Source organism: Phoenix dactylifera, chromosome 1, assembly GCF_051530095.1.
Source record: "Phoenix dactylifera cultivar Ajwa chromosome 1, Ajwa_hap1_PhDact_Kaust_v1.1, whole genome shotgun sequence".
Lineage (NCBI taxonomy): Eukaryota > Viridiplantae > Streptophyta > Magnoliopsida > Arecales > Arecaceae > Phoenix > Phoenix dactylifera.
In genome coordinates, this window is record NC_143190.1 from 18,372,187 (window position 1) to 18,388,481 (window position 16,295).

At 33.2% G+C, this 16,295-nt stretch overlaps 1 pseudogene; it reads left to right on the forward strand.

Annotated features, from left to right (window-relative positions):
• The first annotated feature begins 292 nt into the window (after window positions 1-292).
• The window catches only part of LOC149768528 (uncharacterized), a 36,127-nt pseudogene continuing 20,124 nt past the window's right edge, over window positions 293-16,295 (forward strand).

Sequence of the window (16,295 nt, forward strand, 5' to 3'; positions counted from 1 at the left end):
TTCTAATTTATAGTGGACCTAAATGGTACTTTCTACTATACAAATAGAATAATTGACTATACTAACCATTATATGCATTCTATTCTTGTCTTTCTCTTCTCTGCCACTCAAATGTTGCCAATCATTGTATCTAGTCTGAATGCCAGCCTATCAAGTATCCTGCCTTCAATGCATTAGCCCGATCATAAATTGATGAACCACCACCCGTGTATCCTTCCTTTCCCCCACTCCAAAAATCAATGAACTGAGCAATTGCTTTTCTCTTTCCTTCCCCTTTGCAATCTCTTGATCCATGGAATCCATCTCTATCTCGATTGATGCCATCCATTCCTACCATACCAAGGAGCGTGAACTCTATTCTCGCATGGTCTTCACCCTTGGAATGGATCCAACTCGTGCTATGGAGGTGATCGCTTTTTGGTTATGGGTTGAGAAAGATGGTCATGTTAAAATTATGCATCGAATCTACTCTTTTGATGATGATACTGTGCTTAAGGTTGTTTTGGTTGCCTTAAGTTTTATGGAGTCCCTTTGTTTAAATCATCAATCAGGTGTTGATGACTCCTCTGTTAATGTCCAATCCAACCACAAATTCCGTCAGAATGCTATTTGTGGGATCAACTACTATCTTACTAATATATGCTATAAGACTTTTGATGACATTCGAAGGAAAGGTCAGAGGGAGGTTGAGATTTGCAGGATGAAGGAGTTGATCCAACAAATGAGCCAGGTTTATTTTCATTGCAGAAATCCAAATAGGCGATACAAGAGTGATGGAGACACAAGCAATCCCTTCAGGGATGATGCAGTGAGACTTTCTAACTTTACTTCTTTAGAGAACCATTATTTGAAGATGAAAAATTCTCCTATTGGCTATCTTTATGTGCCCCATGGGGAGGGCACTAGTAGGAGTGGAGTTGGAAGAAAGGGCAATCATGAGGGTTCTCATATGCACAAAAGTAGGTTCCATCATAACCTAATAGATACAAAAAATACAAGCCTCGTTGCTCATCCATTTGATATGCATTTTAAAAATTATATGGGAAATCCATAATTCCAATTGGAAAATCATAGTGGTAGTGTACCAATGATTGGGGCATCCTTCGATTCACACCAAAAAGTAGTTCCTGATGGACCACCTTGTGAATATGGCAAAAAATGCCTTACTTCAATACAATCCTACAAGACCTGAATCAAGCTCAAAATCTGAAGGCTCATGCTCTCAACCACAGCCCAACATTCCACGTGATGAGAGAACACTGTTTGTAACCTTCTCCAATGGGTATCCATTGACCGAAGATGATCTGTACAATTTTTTTATGAGGTAAATTTAGTTATATTTCTCACCTTTCAATTATACTTTCTTTTGTTATATGTTATAAAGTTTTTCTAATAGTATCTATTAGTATGGAAAATATGCTTTAACAATTTTTATCCATTCAATCACAATGGTAGAGATGAAGACTTTGATTCTCAATAAATCTAAGGTCAGAATATATTTTTTCGAATATTTTTAATATATATATATATATATATATATATATATATATATATATATATATATATATATATATATATATATAGCAACCTTGATAAACTAGTTGCTACTGCCAAGCATACATATAGCTATAAAATTAGACAAGCTTGGATGCTTGATAAAATATACTCAAATAGTAAACAAATATATATTTTATGTAATATACCATTTCATTTGTAATTTTGGTTAGTTATTGTCTTATTCTATTCAATTAGGAATCATATAATTCTTCTTTATGATACTTTTGAAATCTCATATCATTAGTTTCTTTCTGTGTTGTAATAGATCATTGTCCACCAATAGGTAAGGTGCATTAAATTATTGGTGCTCTACTTTTGGTAGAAAAATATGGACTGTAAAGATGAAAAATGATATAAAATATCCCAATATGATAGTGAATTCATTATAGATTATTAAATTTAATTCAATATACAAGATCCTTTGTTTGTGCCTATTTTTCTTTTTAAAAAAAGAAGGGAAGGGAAGGAAAACTATCTGTGGTTCTTATCAATTTTCAAACAAGAAAATAGAGATTTATAATCAAATTAAAAGTTTAGTTTATATATAAAATATGCCTTTACTTCTTTAATATCATATAATATTATTTGGATAACCTCCTTTAATAGTAGAAACAAAACGAGTGATACAAAATTTAACTTACTATTATTTATGCATGATAACTTTGTAAACTAGATATTTTAAGATACTTCTTGTTATTTTATACCGTACCCTTGGAACCCGATAGGACATTCTTAAACCTATGAAGTTTATGCAGCTTTCTTTTCACTTCAAAACTTAGAGGCACCTTAAAATACATTTCCTCCCACAAGACTCTATTTAAGAAAATATTATTGATATTAAACTAATAGACTATTCATTTTTCAAGATAGAATGATTGGTATCATTTCAATTTTGTTAATTCTTGTAAGTAGACAATATATTTCAACAAATGAATACTTCAAATTACAAATTAAAGCATTTCTGCTCTAAGCATCTCTAGGTAGTAGAAATATATATGAATATAGAAAAAGACCGGAATGTTTGATAAAATATATTGGATATAAAATAAATATTTATATATAATGAAGCATTTTATTTGTAATTTTAGTTAGTTATTATTGATTTATACTTAATTAGAAACAACATAATTCTACTTTATGGTACGTTAATAGCTCATTATCTACCTATAGATAAGTTGAACTGTACTATGGATAATCTAGTTTTAGTAAACATTACGGGTATTTAAAAAATTCAGGTCACACACTCTCATAATTCATCCTCTCTGTGAAAAATCCACGTCAACTATTTGTACCAACTAAATGAATCGTTAAACAAGCCATGCCCTACAACAAACAAACTCTAAACTATTCAAGTTGATTTGACCAATATCAATTCTTGTTTCGCCTAATAAATTCTAGTCTCTATGATTCAGAATATTATAGCGCACCTAGAAATTCTATTTTTGCAAATCCTTTGTCGGACCAAATTCTGGTCGTCACCAATCGAGTGATGGAGGATGTGATGGACCCTAGCCATCACTCTAGCGAAAAGACTCCAAGATGCCTTGGAGTTATTGGACTCTCTTGATAGAGAGCCTTCGTAAGTAGGTGCTTCACTATCTGTATAGGAATTTCATTTCCTGTTTAAGTCGTAAGAGAAGAAAAAACTTGGTTTAATGAAAGATGGTATTAGAGTGTGATTTAGAGTTTTCTTGCTTCTAGATTAAGTCATGAATTCCACAACTACGACTAAACGTAGAGTCAGGAAATCTATTAGGCCTATTCGCCACAATCGAAAGAGGAACTTCTATACAAATATTTCATTCAAGTATTTTGTTATAATAAGAAGACTCACTTTCTTAGCCTGCCCTCTTGTCATATATCAATTCCCGCTTATCCAATCAAAGGAAACAACAATCTTTTGTTGGAATTTGTATCCTAAGTGTCAATCGTCAGCATATTGATGATCGAATTTTGTAAATGAATTGACAAATTAATAAAGTGTTATTTGGTATTATTCATCATTTCATTGTACATCTTCAAATGAACTCTTATATGATGAAGTCCTTAGGACTTATTTTATGATAAAGAAGGATTTATCTTCAAGTTCTTAAACCTGTTCGCGATCAAATGATATGCTGTTACTAGGACGATAGTATTATTGAGATTAGATCATTGTGTGACATATACGTTGGTTGTTCTCTTAACCAAGGAGTGTGGAGACACTGATATGTTACACAGGTGAAGTGTAGGAGTACATTTCACTGAACATGACCAATTCTGAAATACTCTACTGTCAAGAGATGTTCCGAGTGGATATGGATGTAAGTATCCCTCAGATCTAAGATCACCATAGTGATTAGCAAGCAACTCACTGTACTTTGATACCGGACTAGCAAAATTTCTAATTCTGGGACGGAAGGTTACTGGGTGCAGTCAAGTACTTGCAAAATCGGTGTATGAGTCAAGATGGAATTGATCCTCCTAAAAATAAGAGATAATGCTTTGTGTTCAATTTAGCAAAACCTTGGCCAGGATAATCCTTGTGATGAGTCACAGAATTTCTAAAGTTGATCACATAGTGGATGTACTGATTAGAGAGTTGACAGAACTCTGAGATCATCCTAGCATTAGGAGTCAAGGGGATGAATTATACAGTAACCATAATTCAGAGTTTCAGAATATTTGCTTCACATATATTTGGCCTATTCGGATGTCGGGTACCATTGCTAGATGGTTACATCGATTAGTATAGGAAGTCGTTCCTGTACTACCTGCTTAGGTTCGAACCTATGAGGTCATATGCATAAAAGTTTTCTGATTGATCAAGATGGCTGATGGATGATTGCGAATCATTCAGGGATAATTTAGTTAATTCGATTGGTAAATTATCCTATAAAATAATTAGAATAATTATTGAAGAATTAATTAGTAATTAAATTACTAATAAACTCAATTTGATTGAGTAATTGGACTAAGCATGAGCCAAATTGAATTGGATTCAATTTTGGACTCAATCGGAGTTTTGACCTGATTGGATTAGGTCTGAACCAAGAGGACTTAAGTTGACCAAATTGAATTAGATTCAATTTATGCTTAATTAGGGTTTGACCTAATTCGATTAGGTTCAACCCAAGAAGATTGGACTTCCCTAATTGTTAGGATTTGATTGAATGAGAATGGGTTTGATCTAAATTGTTCGGATCTAGGAATCCACATGTCACATATTCATGCATGGTGCCATGAATTAAATTTTAAAATGATTAAAAATTAATTTAAATTATTTAATGGTGCCATGGGATACGTGGCAACCATCTGGAAGGGACAACATGAGAAAAGATCTCATGATAAGTGTCAAACCTAATTATTTCATGGCGCATGAATGAAGCATGCTTCAAATGGGTGGCGACATGAGTTGAGTTTGAATTTTGAATTCAAACATTAAGTCCCATGGAAACTATGAATCAGATGGCTCATTCAACACCAACTAAATGAGGATATGACGAGTGGAATTTTGAAAATTATCAATGGGAATTTCGAATTAAAATTGAATGGAAAAAATAGCACCATCCATTTCGATCTTATCTCACTCGCATGAACCATTTATTGTTTGAATTTTGAATTCAAACAAGATAGGATCTATCTTGTTACAACCCACCCCTTCATGCGCCAACAAGATACCAGATTTCCATTTGAATTTCGAATTCAAATGATTAGATGGCGTGCCATTAAAAGGATGATCTCCTTGTGTCGCCAACACCATGAAATTCAACCTTGTCCATCTCGCCATTTCATCCTCCTCTAAGTCCATTTCGCCATAGCTGATAGGGGTCCCTGAAAAAAGCTTTTAGATCAGATCTAAGTTCTCTTTAATCCCTACAAACCATTCCTCCAAATTCTTCCAAGAAGGCAAATCAAAAGTTGATAGTGTCGGAAAGATCGAATTTCAGCAACAAAGGATCCTGCGCAAGCTAGCACTTTCGTGGAATTGGATCTCTCCAGGAGCTTCGCGTGGATTACTTGTAGAGGTCAGACGACTGTGTGGCTACGAAGCTCGAGCATCTGATCCATTACTCTTTCGTAAAGGTTTGAATCTAGATCTAGAGTCAAATCTTATAGGATCCAATCCCCGAGGATTAAACCTCTTTTGGGGCTCCTTACAGAGTAATCTTCAGAGCCTATTCGATGGGCATTCGGAGATTAGTTGGTTCATAGATTAGTTAAGTTTAGAACTTAATTAATTTCATTTCAGATCTGATATTAATCATGCAAGTTTTTTGCATAATCATTTAAATGATCCCGGCATATTGATCATGAGTTCTAGTAGTGGTATTTTGACATTTGATTTCTTATGCATGATAGAATTAAAATGTTTAATTCAATTTTTCCACGGCATTTTTCAAAAATTAATAGAACTACATATGGCTTGATCCCCTTGTGAAGGGGTACGTAGGCAACCCGAACAGGTGCAGCCATTGATTTTGAAAAATTCTAAATTTTCAGCATACTATCACTACTAAACTGCATAGATCTCTTTCAGTGGTATCAAAGCCAGGTTCTTTGTTTAAACTTTTATATTTTAATCATTGCAATTAAATATGGAATCATGAACATGTTTAGATTAGATGTAAAGTATTTATATGATTGATTTAATTGTTGATTATGCATGATTAACTAGATCTGAAATTTGGACGCATGTGATGCATGTTTATGTTAATACATGTAACATGAATAAATCTGAAATCATAAAATTATTTAGATTAGATCTAAATAAAATTTATGATTCATTTAATCTCTGATTTTGAAAGAAATATCAGATCTGAAAACAAATGCAAAAAGTTGCATAATGATTAAATTGATTTATGACAGTTTATATATATGATATATGAACATAAATCGTAATGATTTAAACATGAATTAAAAGGTGAATTTACACATGATTAATTATCAAACTCAGATCTGAAAAATATTTTAAGAACTGAAAGTTTATAATTAATGTGTAATTAAAAAGATTATACAATAATTTAAACTTTCATAAGCTTACACTTAATTAAGAATTAAGTGATATGAAAACCTAGATCTAGAATTGTAACTCAATTTAATGACAATTGCATAAGCCTTTGGGGATTTGGGTTAACTTAAATCAAGTTCTTAAGATTGGGTTAGACTTAAAGTTAGAATCAAACATGGTCTAATTAGAGTTAATTGATCAATTCTAATTAAGTAGTAACTAGATTAGGTCAAGAAAACTCTAGGTCAAATACAATAGTTGTAGTTGATCAAATTCCATGTCTTTGATTAGACCAAGATGGAACTTGATTGGGGCTCAGAGGTAGAGCCCGAGTCATTTAAGTAATCAAATCGAAATTGATTAACCAGTTGGTATCTAAGGTAAGTTTGGCAGCTTGACTGGTGGTTTTTAATTGGGAGCTACTCGCATTGATTCGTCTTTGTCGAGTTAATGGCATATTCCTTCCACTGATCTTACTTATCTGACTGACATGGTCAATCACATTTTGATTGGATCACTTAATAATTCGAGTTGACCCATGCCTTTAAGAAAAATCAGTATGACTGATTTAGGTGCCTCCTTAACCAGATTGAATCTAGTTCTTATTTTCTGACTTGATGAAGTCAGTGGGAGAATCTAGATTAACCGGTTCTTCTCATCTATTCTCAATTAAATCAAATCCTCTAAAATTATTAGGTTCTTAAAATAAAATAGTTATGAAGATAACTAGATCATAGCCTCATAGCCTCCCATTAAGTTAGGTGATAATGGGTCAATAGCTAGATAATCATTGGAGGCGCCACATGCTTGGTGATTATTTGACCATTGGAATTGTCATTCAATATATGATGAGTCGAGTGTACCTTCAGTAGGTGATCAGGTGGGCCAAGCCACACTCGGACTTAGTCATCTATTACTAAATTACACAGAACCCTATCATTTAATGGTTGGACCTAACCAAAATTTTTGGTGGAGGCGCCACACGCCTGCCGAAGAAACTGGGGCAAAATTATCACTAAAAATTGTTTGGTGAAACAATTAGTTCAGAATCTACCAATAGGTGCATATGGGTTGGCCGAGCCACACTCAGGCCCATATGCGATCTATTGGGTTCTAGTGCCCACTAAAGAGTTAAGTGTAATTCTTCAAATTTGAGGTAGAGGCTACAAATTTGTATAAAATAGCGGAAGAACCTTTAGACTAAAGTCCAAGTCTTTAGGATTTTGTCAATTCATATACTAATAGTCAATTCAACTGGCTTAAAAAACTTAAGATTGTGCTAGAGCATGAACAGATCCTTTATATGATAACGAATCCAGCACCTGAGCAGCCCGCTGCTAATGCATGGGGTACAGTCAGAGACACTTATCAGAAGTGGCTCAGTGACCGTATCACTGTCCGTTGTATTATGCTCGCAGCAATGAACGACGAGTTCAGTCGTAGGTTTGAGAATGTGTTGCCTGAAGAGATTGTTCAAGTGTTGAACGAATCCTTCGGTATTCCTGACGACATTGAAAGGCACAAGATCAGTTGTGCTATTTTCAACGCACGTATGAAGGATGGAGCTTCGGTGACCGATCATGTATTGTACATGATTGAGTTAATCGAGCACCTAGGCACTCTCAGAATTTTCCTACATGATCAATTGGGGAAGGATGCTATACTGAACTCTCTTCCTGGTTCATACCGTCCATTTCTCACTCATTTTCGTATGATGAAACCGGTAGTAAATTATAATCAATTGTTGGGTTTACTACAAACATTTGAGAAGGATCACCAACTTCTAAAAGGGTCGATGAATTTAGTGGAAGGTTCGTCCGAGGTCATGGTTCCTTTAAGAAAGGAAAGAAGAAAAATAAGAATCAAAAGACAAAGGTGCAACATGCTAAGCAAAGTCAGACCAAGAGGGTGAAGGCCGATCAAAGTAAGGTAGAGTGCTTCTACTGTAAGAAGCAAGGGCATTGAAAGAGGAACTGTCCTCAATACATTGCCTTTCTTGACCCAAACAGGCAAAAGAGAAAGATGCAATCAGTTGATGATCAAGGTACTTATATGATAACACCTTGCAATTTCTTAATTTGTGATAATTTGACCTGGGTATTGGATACTGGAAGCCCATTTAACATTTGCAATTCGTTGCAGGGACTTCAGTTCAATAAGAGATTTGGAGAAAGCGAAAGATTTCTGATTGTTGGAGATGGAAGATCAATTCCAGTTCTAGCTTTAGGAATTTTGAAACTTGTATTCAATTCTCATGAAATTGTCTTAAATGATTATCATTTTTGTCCTTCTTTTCTATTGAATATAATTTCTGTAGGCCTTTTGGCCATGAATGGTTATGAGATTTCAATAAAAAGAAATTATTATGATATCATAATGAATGGTGTTACTGTAATGCACGGACAATTGAGTAATGGCATTTACATATTGTCACAGCCTGTTAATATAATTTACAAGTCAAGTAGTACCCTAGAATAGATAATGTCACGGATGTCCACCTTGGGCATCATAGGCTAGGTCATATTAACAAGAACATGATGAACAGGTTAAGTAAAGAGAGAATCCTCAATGTTAATGATTGTGAATCATTGACAACCTGTGAGTCATGTCTTCTTGGAAAGATGACCAAATCATCTTTTACCGAAAAAGATGAACGAGCCAGTGATTTATTGACCATTGTACATTCTGATGTATGTGGGCCAATGAGCACAAATGCTAGAGGTGGATATTCAAATTTCATTATGTTCACAGACGACTTTTCGAGATATGGTTATGTCTATTTAATGAGACATGAATCTGAATCATTTGAAATGTTCAAATTATATCGTAATGAAGTAGAAAAACAAACTGGAAAGAGTATTAAAACTCTTCGGTCAGACCAAGGAGGAGAATATCTCTCTAGTGAGTTTTTGACATATCTAGGAGAAAATAAGATTCTCTCCTAATAGACTCCTCCTGGTACACCGTAATATAACAGAGTATCAGAAAAGAGAAATCGAACACTGTTAGACATGGTTCAATCCATGATGGGGTTTGCAAGTTTGCCCATATCCTTTTGGGGATATGCACTTGAGTCAGCTTGTTATATTCTTAATAAGGTTCCAAGTAAATCTGTGACTAAAACACCATATGAGATGTGGACGGGACGAAAATCGGTGCTTTCTCATCTTAGGGTTTGGGGGTGTCCGGCTTATGTCAAATGTTTGAAAGCAGACAAACTTGAAGCCAAGTCTGACAAATGTTTCTTGTCGGTTATCCTAAAGAGACTAAAGGATATTATTTCTATCTTGCTGAAGAACAAAAGTTATTCGTAAGTAATAGAGCTGTTTTCTTGGAGAAGAAATTTCCTTAGAGAAGGAAGTAGTAGCTCTAATGTAGAACTTAGAAAAGTTCAACATATAGAAGATCCAACACCAAAAACCTATGTTGGTTTTACGGACTTACCAACAAACCTTCACCGTTGGTTTTACGGGTTCACCAACAAACCTACACCGTTGGTTTTACGGGTTCACCAACAAATCTTACAAGATTGTTAAGAAGAAGAAGATTGAAACTCCTAGATGAGTAGATATAACAATTATAAGCTACAAAGAAGAATTAGAATATAGTTATCGCTTTGATAAGGCTCTTCTCTTCTTTGTCAAGGAATGCTTTACTCTTCAAGGATTGGTGGAGCTCTTAATGCCTCTTTTTGATCTGCTCAACCACTTTCTTTTGACTCTTGAATGAAGCACCCCGATGAAGAAAATTAGGGCTTTGTCTTTCTTGAGTAAGCTTTGATATTTTGCAAAAGGATAGTTTCTCTAATGAATAGTGTCACTTGAAATACTTTTCCTCATCTATTGGTCACCCTCCATTGGTTAGATTTCAAAAACTAGCCGTTACTAGCTGTTGGAAGGTCAAAAAGTACTTCTGCAGAACTAGCCGTTATGCTTCTGTCCGAGCTGGGGTCGATCCAAACTTTTCTGAGGTCGACTCAAACCACTGTTCATCATACTTAGGGTCGACTCAACTTTCACTGGGGTCGAACCAATCTTCACTGGGGTCGACTCCTGCTACAGTGGGGTCGGCCTTCTCAGGAACCACAGAACATATATTCTCAGCTTCTTTCACGGGGGTCGACTCAACTTTTCTTGGGGTCGACTCCAGCTACAGTGGGGTCGACTCAAGTTCCATTGGGGTCGATCCTCTCAGGGATTCCAAAGACACAGTTTTGAACGACATAGCCTTGGTGTCGACTCATGTTTAGTTGGGGTCGACTCCATTGGGGTCGACTCAAGCATTCCTGGAGTTGGCTCCATCTGGGGTCGGCTCAAGAAATGTTGAGGTCGGCCCTCTCAGTAAATTTCAGAGACTTGTTTTCCTTAGGTTTGAAGCTGGGGTCGACTCAAGGTTCTTTGGGGTCGGCTCCGCTCCTAGGGTCGACTCAAGCAAACTTGGGGTCGGCTCTGCTACTGTTCATCCGTGCCATTTTTGCAGAGGTATGCCTGATGGTTCCATGATGTGCCAGGATCGACTCTATCTATGTTGGGGTCGACTCATTTCACACTTTGCTGCATCTTAAGGTTAGACTCATCCATACAATCAATGAAATATATTTCCAGTAATTTTGAATGTATGCCATGGTAGACTCTTAACAATTAAAATTACTGTTTTGCCCTTAAGAGTACATTTCACTTGAAACTTTGCTGAATTAGAATTTAGAATTCTCTATCCCTTTTCTATTACAAATTTTATCTCATTATTAATCATTGAAAGACATCTTGATCTCATTCTTCTAATGTATCGAGAGTGTCGAACTCAGTAGTGATTTATCACGTTAACTTGTAGTACTAATTAGATATTTTCTCAATGGTTGTGTTAATCATCAAAATAACACTATCATTCTCATGAATTTATAAAAGAGTAAATACTCCATTTTTTAATTAAAAATTTTCATATATTTATCTCTTTCCCAACCCAGTTTCAAAAGTAATTTTTTTAAAAAAAAAGGATATTTCACAGCTAATTTTTAGTAAATTAGATTAAATAATCTTTTCCATAATATAAAATAATTCTTTAAATTTATTTAATAATAAAATCCTATTTTTTGTTGTTGCAACATAAATTTCTTAAAGAAAGAACATGTAGTATGATAACAAAAAGAATGGCAATAGATGTTAAACCATTATTGTTGTTAAATAGAAAAGTTTAAGATGGTCCATTATTAATTGGGCAATAAGGACTGATTTGTTATGCTTATCAAAAATTATATAGTAGAGATTTTTTTAGAAGAAAGGAGATTGTTTAAAGATTTGGTTCAGAAAAAGGAACTAATATATTAATATGCCATGAATTAAATAATAGGAAATCTTAATATTAATTTGTACAAAATAATTCCTTTTAAAGTTAAAAACTATAAATCATTTCTAATTTAAATTACTTTTAGATTCACTTGACAACTATATTCTTTAATAGATTTTTAACACATAGTTGCAGTGGCAGAAATAGATGAAAATGTAAAAATATTTGTATCAACGATATAACCTTTTACCATCTGATAACAAAGTAGACTTGGAAAGAGCTCTTTATTTATTTTTGTGCAAATTGATTATAGTAAAGAATCAAAAAGAGAATTAGAAGGTGTTGGAATATTCTTATGATAGCTATCTAGGAAAAATTGTGGAAGGAAAGGAATTCTAGGATTTTCAATTCTAAGCCAAATTGTTCAAACTACTAGTTGCTAAAGTTATTCAACTTTGGTGTGGTTGGCCTCTATCTTGAATGCTTGATATCATTTTGATGTTTTATAGTTTAAATCATTTTTGATATAATTGTTAGGCTATGCTATACTTATTCTATGATCTCATTAAAATATTAATGACACCTCTTTAGTGTGCCCCATTCTTTTCACAAAAAGGATGTTGAATATAGTTATACAACTGGATAATATGTAGAGTAATCTTTAGATTAGGTATAAGATTTTTCAAGAAGAAAAGATATACAATACTAGCAAAATTAGAGAGTTAAATATTTTGGAGATATAAAATTCTACTATCTTAACCACTTGCAAAAAGTCTTCAATTCAAAAATAACAAAATTAGGTACTAAAGACATTTTAATGAATTATATTGATTACCTAATAGTATAGTTAAAACATGAATTAAGCAATGATGGAACCTGGATTTAATAGTTGATTTAAACAATTTTTTTGTCTAATAATAGAGTTGGGCTCCATAGAAGATAGATTGATGTAGTTTTTCCTTCTTCTAGATTCTATCAAGTAGCCAAACTATTTGACTTAAAAAACTGATGAGAGAATGATATTTGATTTGAGACTTCATTAGTCAAAAAGGATTATGAAGTGGTAGATTATGGGTGAAATTTGATGTGGTAAGTTGACTTTTCTTAAATTGGTAGATTAGAAAATAGAAACAGTCCTACTATTTATAAGATCTTAAAATATGTGGCATAATTATATGAGTTATTTAGATAAATTTTCTAATGTCACTAAATTAATCACTAGAATATAAACTGAAACTATGATGTGAGCTAAAGGAAGGCTCCATCAATTAAAGTTAGGGGGGAGGGGACAAAGGATCCTATAATGCCAAGGTATTAAGGATTTTATGTAGCAATGGAGGTACTCGTTTATTTAGGCAAAAAAAGCTGGGACATTAAGATTGTGCCATCTAGCATTCTTTTAATCCTCCAATTAGATTCTCCAAATCAAATAGTGTGAGAGAGCTTTAGATAATTTTGCAACTATCTAGGACAAGAATCTAGCGAGTAACTACTTTTCAACAAACTTGGATTCCTTTAAAGACTCCTTATCCAAGAAATACTAAAAGGAACATCAAAATCTTTTGATTTCCTCACTTTATATTTTTTAACTCAAAAGTTTGTATATTAAAATATAAATCCAAAGAATTGATTACAATATAAAGAATTGATTTTTTTTTCAAAATATGATAGTTTTTAAGAGTAGCATATATTAAAAAAAAATTATAAGAATGAAAACCCGTACTTTCTTTATGCAATGAAGCTAGGATATGACTAATGGAGTAAACATTACTAAAGTTATTTGCTATAAAATAAGAGGAAAGAAAGAAACAAAAGCGAATAAACTCATTTATAACTTTTTTGTAGTAGTAGCCTTAACTAGCTATTTTTAAAATTCATCAATTTTAATATCATAATTGTACAACTTAACTGTTAAATCAAGAAAAGAAAGAAAATGGCATACCTATGCTGCTTAGTGGTCTTGATTATTGAGAAACCTGTGTACTTCTTCCCTTCTTCTTTTTTTCCTTCACATGACAAAAATCATGATGAAAAGAGAAAAGTACATAATGTGTAGCTAGACTATTGAGTTGTTGAGTCCTCCCATTTTCTCTTATACTAGAAAAAATAGAAGAAAAAACTTACAAAAAAAAACGAACAAAAGATATAAATCAGGAAAAAAAAAAGATTGTTTTCCTATGGGATGGAGTCTTATATACCATCTTCACTTTCCTTTCTTCTATAAAACAGGTTTTAAATAATAAATACTTTTTGTTTCTCCAATCATCTTTTTTTCTTTCTTTGGTTTATTTTAAGAGATTTATGAAAAAACATATTAATGGGCAGAAAAAGAAAAGAGGAGAAAAGACAAAGGATGAAGAAAGAGAAGAGAGTACAACTGGGCTACGACTTAGACTTGGGCACAATTAGCAAAGAGGAAAAAGAGGTAAAGGGGGGAAGGAGAGGGGGAGGGAGAGAGAGGGGAGAGGAGGAAAATGAGAAAAAATGACATCATGTTCATTGCAGAGAAAGATAGGTATGCTTAAATAGTTGAGGAGGAGATGCCATAGATCTCATAAGGATAGAATTTAATGTCAATTATCTAAATAAAATAATATTGTTGGAAGTTGGATACTTGAGCAATTGAGAAAAGAGTTTTGCAAAGAATTTGATAAGAAAAGAGGGGTGCGGTGAATAAAATGAGATATGAAAAAACTTTTGCCAATAGTTTTTACTTTTTAAAAAGATAATATCAAAATTTCGCACAATTATCTTTTTACAAACTCTAACAAAGACAGTAACTTCAAAATAGAGTAACAAAAATTTTATAACTCCAAACAACTTTTTTATTTTGGTTTTATGTTTTATTTTCTAAAAGAAAGAAAAGATAAGTGATATAGACATATCCTTAGTTTTGGTTTAAGTTATGTAATGAGGCAAGTGTATTTAAAGGAGAGAGAAAAATTCATTTAGCATATAAAATTTTTATAGTCTGTACATCTCAAATTTGTCATAAAGACTCAATATTTTCATTGATAACATAAATTTAAATAATAAATTTTCTTATACATATTGCATATATTTAGCTTATAAATTCTCTTGTTTCAACTTTCAAAGAAGAGCAACAATTAATCAAAGTCTATTTATTAAAGATGAGACTACGTATTACTTATAGAGGATAAAAAGTGGAAATAATTTTATTTAAAAGTTATGATAAAGTGCATCTGTAGGGAGGCCATTTTATTAACCAACCCATTTTCTTAGTAAAATTTAGGATAAAATTTCATTAATAGAATTTATAATACTTGGAAAATTCTAAGGAGATTGAGTATCCCTTTTAATTACCTCCTATTTTTTGGCTTATTGTCCTTGATCATGTTCTCTCTTCTCCTTTCTTGTAGAACTATATATACATATTTTTCATATCATACTATAGGAGCTCATCACACCACCCTATGGCTCTCTCTTGTTCAACAGACCCAATCTGACATTCTTTCTTTTTCTCTAACGCATAATGGGCTCATAATTGCATTCCTTGTCTTGCAGAAATCATGAGAGCCTTGCCTTTGCATCCACCTTTCTTCCTCTTCCTTCTTTCTCTCCCATGCATCAAAATATGGTTTCCTTCTATTATCCCTTCCTTTGTAAGATCTACTAAAAAAAAGAAGTTTCTAGCATTATTGTTCATAGAGTCTAAAATGGCAAACTAATTAATGGGTCAATAAGTATAGGCATAAGAGACATAAAGGTATAAGCTTGGGATTAGGTTGGAGAGAGAGAGAGAGAGAGAGAGAGAGAGAGAGATAAAGCTAACGTATAGGTGGCAATGTCTTGGTGTGGGTACAAAAATGGAGGCAGCACTTGGTGGGTTAATCAAGAAAGGGATAATAAAAATATGAAGATACATTGTTGTTAAGGGAAATGTTGCAAGAAAATCAATCTTAAGATTTTATTAATTTTTTTTATGTTGTTATGACTGTTATTAGAGGAATTAATCAAAATTTGGGTGGAAAAAGAGATCGAAGTCAACAAAACGACCCTATTATGGGTGATCATTATGATCCTTCATTATTTACTTAATTTTGAAGAATGTATACATTACGGAGATGTTGACTTTATGCCTTTCAGGAAAAATTTCTTGGCCAATATATATGATAGGCTATAAGCAAACAAAAATGAAATGTTGTGATTTTCTAAGTGGACGTAATTTTCTTCTCTCTTGTATCATGGTCAAACACATTTCTATTTAAAAACTTTTTTATTTTGATATGCAATTAATGATTGAAAATTATGAGTTTCAACCACCAAACTTTAATTTAGACGGTACATCTCTTGCTGCTTAGACAAAAGGGAAAGGGTTCAACTTTGGTTGGAGTCGTCCTCAAGGGGTAGGTTGGATGAGAATAAGGGTACACAAGAGGATTACCCCCTCCTATATCTTGAAAAAAGGAAATTATAAGTTTTAAAATTTAGCTAGTAGTGTTTT